This window comes from Manis javanica, chromosome 12, assembly GCF_040802235.1.
Source record: "Manis javanica isolate MJ-LG chromosome 12, MJ_LKY, whole genome shotgun sequence".
NCBI lineage: Eukaryota > Metazoa > Chordata > Mammalia > Pholidota > Manidae > Manis > Manis javanica.
The window spans coordinates 89066145-89078671 of NC_133167.1; the positions used below are offsets into that span (position 1 = coordinate 89066145).

General features: G+C 38.6%; 1 pseudogene; it reads left to right on the top strand.

The window, feature by feature from the left end:
• Positions 1–3700: 3700 nt before the first annotated feature.
• On the top strand, positions 3701–3993 carry LOC108409955 (large ribosomal subunit protein eL43-like; annotated as a pseudogene).
• Positions 3994–12527: the final 8534 nt, after the last annotated feature.

Consider the following 12527-nt stretch of genomic DNA (forward strand, 5'->3'; position numbering starts at 1 on the left):
TTTTGTGCAGAACTCATTGCCTACACATTGCCAATCTAACCTCTTTCTCAAACTCCAGTCATATTCCCCAAATGTCTTTTCAACATTTTCATTCACTACTCCAAGAGCTATTTCTAAGTTAATGATATAAAATCAACCTTAACATCTTACTCCTTACAAAAGTTCTCCTTTCCTCACCTTGATATTTCTATCAGCCAGGTAATCTGAGGTATTTTTTACTCCCATCCATATAATCTCTATCCATATTTCTCATACGTTTCATCTCCTCCTGTTATTTTGACCATAGTCATTACTGACTCTGAAATATACTCTTAACTAGTTTCCTTACTTTCTCCAGAGTTTCTATCCCTCCCATCCATGACTTTCCCCAGCCTTTCACCAGAAACTAACTACCCGTGGCATGCACAGAAGGCAGTGAGCTAGAATAGAGAAAGCACATCTCTTGACCTTTAAATCAAGTAGAATTCGGTTCCAATCTCAGTGCCAACATCAATTTATGTCTTTTAAAATCTCTGAGATTCTCTGTTCTCATCTGTAAACTGGCAATAATACTGCTTATCTAGGAATAGTTTAAGGATTTAAATGAGATAATGTATAAAAATCTCAGCTCAAAATAAGAGCTTAATAACTAACAACACTTATAATAACTATTATTACTTTTATTATTATAATATGAAGTAGTATAATTCAAAATCTGACAAGAAAACTTCAGTCTATATTTTCTGGACTACTTTAATACATAAACCAAGCATGTCTGCCTTATTATTTCTGCTTATACTATTTACCATAAATGAGAGCTCTTTACCTCAGTTTTCTTCCCACTAGAACAAATGTAATTTATTTTTCAAGATGCTGTTCTTGTCATTGCCATCCTCAATGAAGTCTTCATGCCCACCCCAATCTAAAGTGAGCCCTCTGACCAAATCACTGGATCATCTTGTATTTGTTTTCTATCTTGTATTTGTTTCTGACTAGCCTTTGAATTTAAACACATACTGGATTATTGAATATCTTCTTAATCATATTAAATGAATGCCACAATTTTGGCTTTCCAATTAGAATATAAAGACCACGAGTGTAGGGAATATCAGTTGTGCCCATAAACCCAGTGTATACTCAGAATAGGCACTGGATAAATAAATAAAGTTTGTTGAACTGATAAATAAATAAAGGTGTTCATTAATAAAACAGAGACACAGGAGTTGGCACAAAAATCAGTGAAAGTGAGAGTCATATTTTGGTGGTTGCTGAATACTAAGAAAAGGCAGCAGCATGATTGAAGTGGAAAGTAGGGAAGTCTGATAAATCAATGCTGCCTATAACAGATTATGGCTGAGGAGTTGAGAAAAGCAGAGAGATTGACCAGGAGTCTCTGCTAAAAATTAGAGGAAAGGAATTCAGTCTGGAATAATGGAAACATGATAATGGGAAAATTTAGTGTATATTTTTTAAGGAAAGAAAAACAAGACAAGGTAAATGAATAAACATATCTTGAAGCACAAGACAAAAATAAGAGAGTCAGTCTTTCAAGACTGGAGAAAGCTGACTCTGTGAGAGAAATGGGGACACTCTGAAGACAATCAGTAGAGAATGAGAATTCACTCTTTAATATACTGAGGGTTATTGAACATGCAAACATGGACAAGCTTTGCAACCAAAATAAGAAAACTCCTTATAAACTCAGTGAGGACTGAGAATATCTGCAAAAGATAGAATACTATCTGCTTTTCTAATACTGCTTCAGAGAGTTGCATGATCTTTATACTTGTTCAACTATGAAATAAGACAGAACCTCATAATCTTGCTTATCTGGCTACTCATTTCAGACCCTCTTCTATTCATGCAGCAAGCCAAGAATGCCCTAGGGTACACAGAATGTGAATAAGATTGTATCATTTTTAAAATCAGTTCTCTCACTTTCAGACTTTCTCTGTCCTATTCTACCAAAGTTACAAACTGGTGGGGGGGGAGGGGACGGAGGGTGTTGTAGAGGGTGGGAAAAGGAAGTTACCTAGACTTCTTCTGGCTAAAGTGGAATGATAGGAATTATATTTACCCTCCTGCCTATAACAACCAAAAAAAGGAACAAAATATGTAGAATAAGTTTCAAGCATGAGCTATCAGGCAATAAGGATAGATATCTCTGAGAGGAGGGAAACAAATGAGGTGAGCCTTACAACTACTCAAACTTATTCTCTTGAAAAAGCTTCTAGTCTACAACACAGGGAGGGAGAGCCCAGGTAAAGTTTGGCACAGGCCCTGAGCTGTCGAGCCAGAATTGAGAGTCCTAGGATATCAGTACAGGTAGGAGAGATGAAAGCTGCACAGAGAAAGAAGGTCATGCATCTGCAAAGGTTAATTCTGGTCAGGGTATGTGTCTGGGTAAACTACCCAAGGCTGAGAAAAGCACCACCCAGAAGGATTTAAGGAAAGAGCACCTGGACTCATACTGGGTCCAGGAATATTGCCTGCTTCCACCATTTGGACTGAAATTTTTCACTATGCACAGGCATTGAATAGAATACTCAGAATGGTCTTACCCAGACAGCAAGAGATAATTATCCATAGACCAAGCACTGTGCAGGTCCCACCTAACAAATCTTGAAAGCAAGAACCAAAAGGACCAAACTGTTTCCAAGTAATTTAACTATATCCCAGAACAGAGCTCAAAAATATATGTAGGTACACAAAAAGAGCAGCACCCAAAGAAGTAAAATTTACAATAGTGAGAATGCAAAGAAGCAGGAAAATAGGACCCAAAGTGAGGAGAAAATAAATCAATCAAAATCAATCTAGGATGGACACAGATGTCAGAATGAGCCCGCAAGGACATTAAAAGAGGTATTATGACTGTGATCCATTGTTCAAATGTTAAGTAAAGACACAGAAGATATAAAAAACACCCAAACAGAACTGAGTAGTTTTCAAGATGGAAACTAGTGTGTGAGATTAAAAATATATTAGATAGGATTAACAGATTAGATATTAAAGAAGAAAAGAGTAGTGAACTTGAAGACACAGCAACAGAAACTAACCAAAATGAGACACAGAGACAAAAGAAGTTCTTAAAAAGTGAAAAAAGTGTCTGTGAGCTCTTCAAGTGACTTAATATATGGATAATTAGAGACCATGAAAGGAGAGAAACAAAGTATTTGAAAAAAATAATAGTTAAAAATTTCTCCAAATTTCATAAAAATTACGAACACACAGTTCCAAGAATTTGGATGAAACCCAAGGACAAGAAGTATGAACAAAACTATGTATCACTACATCATAATCAAATTGCTGAAAACCAGTAATGAAGAAAAAACTTATCAAAATTCCAGTAAGATTTTAACAGATATAGACAAGCTATTCTAAAGCTTATATGAAAAGGCAAAGGAACTAGAAAAGCTGGAACTATTTTGTAAAGGGAAAATAAGGTGGGAGGGATCACTCTACCCAATGTTAAGACTTAGTACACAGTTACAGTGGTCAAGAACATTGCAAATATGCCCACCTGATTTTTGACAAGTGCCTCAAAAGCAGTTCAATGGAAGGATAGTGTTTTCAACAAATGGCACTGGACAACTGGCATCCATAGACAAAAAAGATGATCTCAATTTAGACCTCACATCACATACAAAAGTTAAAGTAGATCATGGATTTAAATGTAAAACTAAAGCTTTTAAAAGAAAACATAGGAACTCTTTTGGCTTGCACCTAATTAGAGGCGACATGGCAAAACGCACTAAGAAGGTCAGAATCATCGGTAAATACAGGACCCGTTATGGTGCCTCCCTCAGGAAAATGGTGAAGAAAATCGAAATAAGCCAGCACACCAAGTACACTTGCTCCTTTTGTGGCAAAACCAAGAAGAGATGAGCTGTAGGGATCTGGCACTGTGGTTCCTGCATGAAAACAGTAGCTGGTGTTGCCTGGACCTGTACCACCACTTCCGCTGTCACAGTAAAGTCAGCTATCAGACGACTGAAGGAATTGAAAGACCAGTGAAGCGCCACCATTTGAAGCACTGCTAGACAATAATAAAAGGGTTAATTTATGTAAAAAAAAAAATTCATAGGAGGAAATCTTTGGGACCTAGAACTAGAGAAAATTCTTTTAGATATGACACCAAAAACATGATCCATAAAAGGAAAAAAAATGATAAGCTGGACTTTATCAAAATTTAAAAACCTTAATACTATGGAAGATTCTGTTAAGAGGATGAAAGGCAAGCAATAGACTTGGAGAAATATTCACAAATCATATACCTGACGAAGGTCTTATATCTAAAAACATATAATAAAAAGCGATCCAATTAGAAAATAGGCATAGGACTTATAAATAAATCAAAGCATCTCTATTTATAACACTCCCAAACTAGAAACAAACCAAATATCTATCAAAAGATGCACTGGTAAACCGACTGTGTTATATCCATGTGGTGGAAAAGTACTTGGCAACAAAGAGGCATGAACTATGGAAACATAAAATAACATGGATGAATCCCCAAGATTCATTATGTTGAGTGAAAGAAGCCAGACAAAAAAGAGAACATAAATCCCATTTGTGAGTATATAATGAAAGAAAGCAAATCTGCAGTTAAATGGGAATAAGAGTGGAGCAGGTGAAAGAAATACAGAAGGGAACAGAGAAACTTCTTGGGGGTAATGGATATGTCTATTACATTGATTGTGATGATGGTTTCCTGAAGGTAGACATATATCAAAATGTATTAAATTGTACACTTAAATTGTGTGGCTTATTATATGTCAGTTATGCTGGGAGAAAGGTTTAAAGATACATAGTTACCTTATCTCTATGTAATATCGGTATGATGATGTCTTACAAATTTCTAACTCTAATTCCTACTTGCTTGAACTATGGGGATATGGAACGGCCATATATATCCCCATCTCCTTACTACATCTGCATGTGAATGCCTAACTGATTTAAACTTAAATTGTTCCCACTGAACTACTAATATTCCTTCTCCTCAAATATGTTCAACTCAGTGTTATCCCATTTTAATGATTGGCAGCTCTAATCTTCCAAATGTTGACCAAATTGTCATATTCTCTTATCTTTTCCTTACAGAAAATCCATATCCAATCCATCAGCAAGTCTGTTTCTTCCACCTTCAAAAGATACCCCAAGTCTGTTCACTTACTACTTTACCCACTGATATTAACCTGGCTGAAGCCACTGTCATTGTTGCCATTACTACCCAACTGCTGATTTCCTCTGCTTCTTCCCTTGCCCTCCTATTTTTCGTGAACTTTTTGTAAGATGTTAGGTTTTTCCAATCCTCTGCTCAAAGCACCTCAGTGGATTTCTGTTTTACCAAGATTGGAAATCAAAGGCCTAACAATGTCCTACAAGGTCCTACATGATCTTCCCCATGCCCATTCCTGTCTGCACTCATCTCTTTTTACATTTCTCCCACACATTTTACTCCAGCCACACGGCCTCCTTGCTAATCACCAAATAAACCAGGCATACCTCCATCTCAAGGGCTTTGCACTGCCAATTTCCTCTGCCTGGAATGCTTTCTCTTTTAATCTACATGGTGCCAAGAGGTCAAGCAAGCCTTACGCAGCAGCAGAGATGCAAGACTGACTCAACATACTCCCACAAGAATTAAAGAGGAATTTGCGTTGAGAAATACCTGTCTCCCTCTTACCCCCAACACACACACACACACACACACACACACACACACACACACACATTTCAGGAGAATACAATATAGAAATGACTGCTGTCACAGTTTGCTTTAAAACATGTCTCATTATTTAACCTTTTGGTATGCTGAAGAAAACAGTAAGATCTTGATAGTATTAAATGATTAATTAACTGTTGCTAGTAGGTTGCAGAATCAGAGTGTGAAGCTGCTTTTGATATCCCATCTCTAACAGTAGAGATTCTGTTCAGATGAAATTTGTGGGCTAGACATGTCCAGTGGACTTGCCTGAGACTACAGTATAAAGCAAACAGCAAGTTGGGACCTGTGTGCAGATTCCCAGGGCAATGGACTTTTTATCTACACCTTCAGAGAAACAAAACTGATGCCTTGTCATATTGGAAGAGAAATAATCACATCACATACCACAGGTAGAAAAAAACCACCTTGCATCCTAAAACAAACTCTTTAATTTCTAGTGATGCTCATATATACAGGCAACCAAGCAAGACATCCCTGAATTCAGTCCCCAAGTGTTCTGACCCCACACCAGCAGATACTGTCACTGCATTAGACCCGAACTAACACTCAAGCTGCATTTTCTCTTGAACACCTTCACAGAACTCAGTGTGAAGCCTTCAGACCATTGTATCGAAGCCTTTGTTTGAACAGGTTGTCTTTTTTCCTCCTTTAGTCCGCAGTGCACTGTCGGAGTGAATCCTGCTGTTAGCTAGATAGGGGTCCCAGGAGAGGACATGTTGGGTTCTGTATGTTTAACTTTTTATCCTTTGTGTCAACCAGTTATGTTTCTAAAACATTTCCAATCCCCTAGCTTCGCAGAAAACAAATAACTCTGCACAGGCCCCCTCTCCTTCATCCCTCATAAATAATCCCCAAGAAGGAGGATGGCCACAGAGACAGAGTCTGAATGCTGACGAGAATGGTGCAGTGACTTCAGCTCCACCTCAGAAAATCATTTTGCAGCTGTACCATCAGGGATAGGAGTGAATTCCAAACTCTTCCAGCATGACAGGAGCAGAATGCTGCCTGCCAGGCATGACAGCAGTACCTCTTCAAGTCACAATTTGGACTGTGTCACGGGAAGAGATCAAGGCTTAGAGTCCTCATTCAAACTCAGTAAAATATTTCATGTGTGATTTACACAGCCTAAGACAATTACCTCTCCAGACCCCAGTAACTTTATCTGTTATGAAGTATGATTGTGCAGTGGTTAAATATGTGACTTTGCAAGCCAGGTTGCTTAATTGTGAATCTGAGCTTTGCCCTTTAGTCACCATGTAACCTTGGGCAAATGACTTAAAGTTTCTATACTAGGCAGCTTATATTAGTTTAAGCTGCATAAGGTACAACCACCACCACCAGCCCCCCAATCTCCTGCCAAATCTCAGTGGTTTCCCACAATAAAGATTTATCTCTCACTCATGTTGCATTATTTCTGTGGATCAATTGCAGCCCTGAGGCTCTGTGGCACCATTCAACATGTCTTCTTTATCAAAGGATATAGGCTGAGATAGAGCCTGGCCTCATAGAAGATGATAAGAAAGCAATGGCCAGCCATGGGGTTGCTCTTAAAGCAAACGATTGAAACGAGCCTACTGACTCTTCCACCATATTTCATTAACTAAAAGATGATATCAATGTGCAAGGAAGTATATTCCTATCATAATAAGGACAAGGAAGTCAAATAACAAAGAGCAGGGATCCATGATCATCCATGGAAGAGGGTAAATAATTGTGTACAAAATATGATCTACCTTCTGCATCTCACTTTCTTCATCTGTAAAATCAAACTAATAGTTATAGTGCTCATTTGTAAGGTTGTTAGAAAGATTAAATGGATTTTCATATAGAAAACACTTTAAATGTTCCTGGAATGTAGTAAACCCTCATTAAGTGTTAGTTATTAATTATCCATGTGATAGGAATAATAAAACTTTTCTACCTCATAGAGATATTTGTGGATTCTATTACCATTTTTGTTATAGATACTATGTGAGATGAGATAAATCATATTAAGTATCATATGAAAGTCAGAAATTTTATTACATCAATTGTAGGCAATAATGTAGACATGTGCCCTCCACTCATCTCCATGGCAATGTTCACTGAGCAGGTTTCAAGGGGTATTATTAACAGCACAATATCTCAGAGATATCATCATTACCAATGGTGAAATATATCATCTATGAAGCCCCTATTATACATGAAGGATTATACTCAGCATAGGAGAAGCAAAGATGAATAAGATCTAGCCCTCCATATGCTCAGAGTCCAGCTGCAGAGACCTTCTTTACCTATGTGCCTTAGCTAACTATAACAGATAAGGACTACTTGGATGGTGCTGAAGGTCATAGATGCTTATAGGAGGTCAGAGGGGAAATGACCCTGAGGGCTAAGGTGGGGACAAATTTCTCAGAGAACAGGATACTTGAACCAGCTCTTCAAGAACAGTAGGAGCGGGTAACCAGACCAGAGAAGGAAAGGAAAAGAAGAAAAGTAAAACAGAAAGTGGAGACACTTTCCCCATTTTCAGGAAAATTTGAGCCCCTGAGAATGTGCAAAAGATGTTGTCAACTGGAATAGTATGAAAAAAAAAGGAGAAACAAAACAAAATCAGTTTCCCTGGCTCCCAGTAGTGGGTGGGATTCTCCAATAGACCTGTGATTTCTTTAGGAATGTTTTATCTTCTGCAAGTTTACTTGATTACTCTCTCTCAAGATCCATCTCTCTCCCAACATCTGTCTGTTTCATAAGATTATATGACATTATGGAATACATTTTAATTCTGTTGCCTTAATATTCATCATTTATTTAACATCTATTGTGTGTCTTTTATAAACACATAATAATCCTTATAGTACCCAGTGAATTATTTAATAAGATCCCCAAAGTCACCTAAGGGGTGACTCATTCATGTGGTTCAAGTCATGGACTGTGTTAGACTTGTTAGTCATGTCAAAGCCAGTACTCAGACACATGCATATTAGCCCCAGAACTTGTACTCTTTTATGTAACACTACACTCTCTCCCTTTAAAACAGAAGGCAGTGTGTGTATGTGTGTGCACATATGTGTGTAGACATGTAAACATGCATGTGCTGGTACATGTATACATGGATTTTCATATTCATCTGCTTTGGCATGGGTACAGTGCCACAGGGAAATGCCTTCAGTTGATCACATGATTCTTCCCATTTGGTAAATGTCAATGCATCTGACCCTAGTTCTTAATGCTGTTGATTGATTACAGATCAGCTGCTAACCATAAAGAGCACAGAACTGTAAAAGTAATTTCCTTGTTAGTTTATTTCAAAGCAACTGATGATTGTGCATCATGGTCACACTTTGGAGGATAATGAGCCTAAATGATCTAGGCAAGAAGAGTAGATTGCAGGAAGCCTGCTTGGAAGATGAAAAGACCTGTTAGGCCTCAGGTGTCTCATCAGAGATAACAGGAAATGCCCCAATCATATGTGTGCCTGTGGTTCAATCCCTCTAGTGAGAGCAATTTAGTAACAGCCAAGTAATTCTTGCTGTCACACAGCTGCCCTGTGCTCATACCTGGCCCTTTAATATGAATCTGAGATCAAATTGGATAATACCTGAAAGTAATTTTTAATATAATTCCTTTATTCTTCATCACCCTCATTAAATGCTCAGGGCACTGGGGTGTGTGCATACACACAAATGCATACACAAACACAGCATTCCATAGATTTCTTCATTGTACCAAAACCTCATAAGGTCATTAAGATCATGATTCTGTATTCCCTAGATTTTGTCATATAGTGCCTGACTTCTACGGAGTACTTAATGGAAATATGTAGAAGGGAGAAAGCAAAGAGGGAAGAACTACCCAGGTTACAGAATTTGAGGAAAAAATTTTAGAACCCAGTACTGAGCCAATTTTCTCTCCCTCTCCCTTAGACCACTGCAAGCCTACCCATCTATTTTAATTTGGGATTGCCACAAAAACAGAGCCTGATGCAGGGATGTTTGAGTAGGTACTTTATATGGAAGGTAAGATAAAAGAGGTGGAGTGAGAATCTGGAGTAACCAAATCAGAAAAGGAGGGAATACCAATATAAGGATGCTATAGCAAGGTGACTCCTGTAGGCAATGGGAATTTGATTTTGCTGGGACCTTCTCAGAAATATACAATTGTTAGAATTGTCAACTAGAGACACAGTAGAGCTCCATTGTTCCACTGGTTAATAATTATCTGAGGGGATATTAATTCAGAGTGCAAGTCCAGATTTTCACATGTACCTGAAAGGCTGAAAGAACTCCTTCTAGCATTCCCACATGACCACATGACAGTAGAAGAAAAGACCTGGGGCAGAAAGCAAGAAACCCACAGTGCAGTTGAAGATCAGTAAGGTCCTATGAGGCAGAAATCTAACAAGTCTAACACAGTCCATGACTTGAACCAATGAGCTCCACTCATGCCCCACATAGTCATGCCATCACAGAGCCTTCAGGATGCTAGTAAACTCAATCTTCATAGAAGACTCAATATGTAATGGTTAGAGGAATAAGCTCCAGTCTTTGCTGCTGCAACTTGTCCCAAATTCATAACTTACATTCATCATCCCCTCTCTCTACCATCCATTCTGAATATTTCTTACACTCATCCAGAACTTTGATGGCTGTAAGTGTCACCCGTGTGTACGTAGCACAAACTTTAATACCTGAGAAATTTCAGCTCTCAGTTGCCTCAGACTCATCAGGCCATGGCTGCTGCCATTGTGTATTCATCATTATCACCAAACATAAAAACGCCAAGAAACCCCAGGAACCACTGAGTTTTGTTAAATACCCTCTCTGTCATTACATATAGTAATGATGTCAAGCTCCCTTAATAATTAGGATCAGTTAGAAAACTATTCATCCCCTGTGTAAATATTCTCTTCTATGGAAACCAGAACCTCCAAACTAGTAATATCTAGGCATGCATGGATGAAAAAGACAAATTCCATGAGTGGGCCACTGGGAATGACAATGAGAAAGACCAATCCATCTCTCATCCCTTGACTCCTTAACCAATGTTTTCAACTACCAAGGACATAGTATCATGTATTAGCTGTTGGTCCAGTGGATGTACTGAATCCTACAGGAGATCACTCCAACTCCACAGGGTTTGTCTCTAAGCTGTCACCTTAACTGACTTATAGTAGGTCATTTCATCATTCCATGAGATCAGTTAATTCTGTGTGATATGGAATATGGTGAGACCAGCAATTTCCATGGTCATGTACACCTGTCACATTCCTGGAATTGGAGAAATGGTTTAAAAGCACACTCCTCAAAACTAAATGCTGTTATATTGAGTATAAGAGAGGTCATGTGTGATCCTAAGAATATATAATAATCAAATGGAACAAATACTATATCCCCTAAAAGGATGAAAGACATGAGAGATGCAGTTAAGGCAAATAATAAGCATACTTTCCTTTTTGTATTGAAATAAGAACATTAAAAAAGTTAAGGTTTTTGTCAGATGATCAGCTATGGAGGTACTCTTTTCTGATAATATTCCTTTCTCTTAATAAAAAAAAAAAAAAGCAGTTACTGTATGCTGACCTCCAATGAGTTCTGCACAGTGGTATAGAGGGCATGTCAAAGTGTGGGCAAAGGGTCTGTTTGTTTCTACGCAGAAGATCAAGGCCTAGCTTGGCTACCCAGAAAATGAACTAAGATACGATATGAGGAGGAGCTTCCGGCATCAGCACTCTCTGGAGGACTTGTGCCGGGGGATGATCATCAAAAAGCCTCCACAGGGATCTGGACGATGCTGCGGTTGTGGCTGCATCCAGCCCACCGTCTCCTGGACTTGCCATAAGAATGAGGAGGGAGATGTCTAGGCTGGCATGTGCATACAGTGAGACAACGAATTTGACCGGATCTGTACTGTTGGAACTCAACCAGGAGTTGGGAGGGGTGCAAGTTGTAGCACTCCAAAATCTCATGACTATAGACTATATATGGTTAAAAGAACATATGGGATGTGAACAGATCCCAGAAATGGGCTGCTTTAATTTGTCTGATGGTTCAAGTACAGTTGGACAATATCCATCATATCATAGATAAATTTTCAAAAATGCCTAGGGTGCCTAAATGGTTTTCTTGTCTTCACTGGAGATGGATGGTAATTATAGATTTGCTTTGTTTATGTCACCGTATTCCTATTATGTTAATATGTGTGTACAAATTAGTTAGTAGTTTAAAACCTATACATACTTAAGGTACTCTACAAGAAGATATGTCAAAGAAATAATCAATCCTCCCAAGTTTCCTTCATATGCTACATCTATAGCTTTTCTTCTTCCTTCCTAATTACAACCCTTAAATAGAATTCGTGCCTCATATCGAATTTACCGAGTATCATAATTCCTCCAGGTGGTAAAGATACCTCGAGACAAGTGCTGGGCATAGAAGCCACAGGGCATAAATCTGCAAAGAAGTAAAAAGCTAACCTTTGCAAACAATATGGCTTCTCTCTCACTTACCAACTTTACATCTCCCTGTATGGCCCCGGAAGATGGCTGGTTAGCCAGAGACGGGTAAGATTCCTCAAGGGAGGAACAACCTAAGACAGGCACAGTCGCAGGGGGGCCATCAGGTGAGAATTTGGGGATCAACAGAGGTGAGGCTCAGAACCTCACCCCCCCTGCTTTGAGAGAAATCTTCTGCATCCGTGGATGTCTTGCTGCCCTTGTCTAGCCTGGATTAATACTTAGTCCATAGGCACACACCTGATCATCTGATCATCTACATTTGCCCTCTTACAGCACTAAACTATGTTTTCTACCTTTATCTTGCATCTACCTACCACTTCAGCA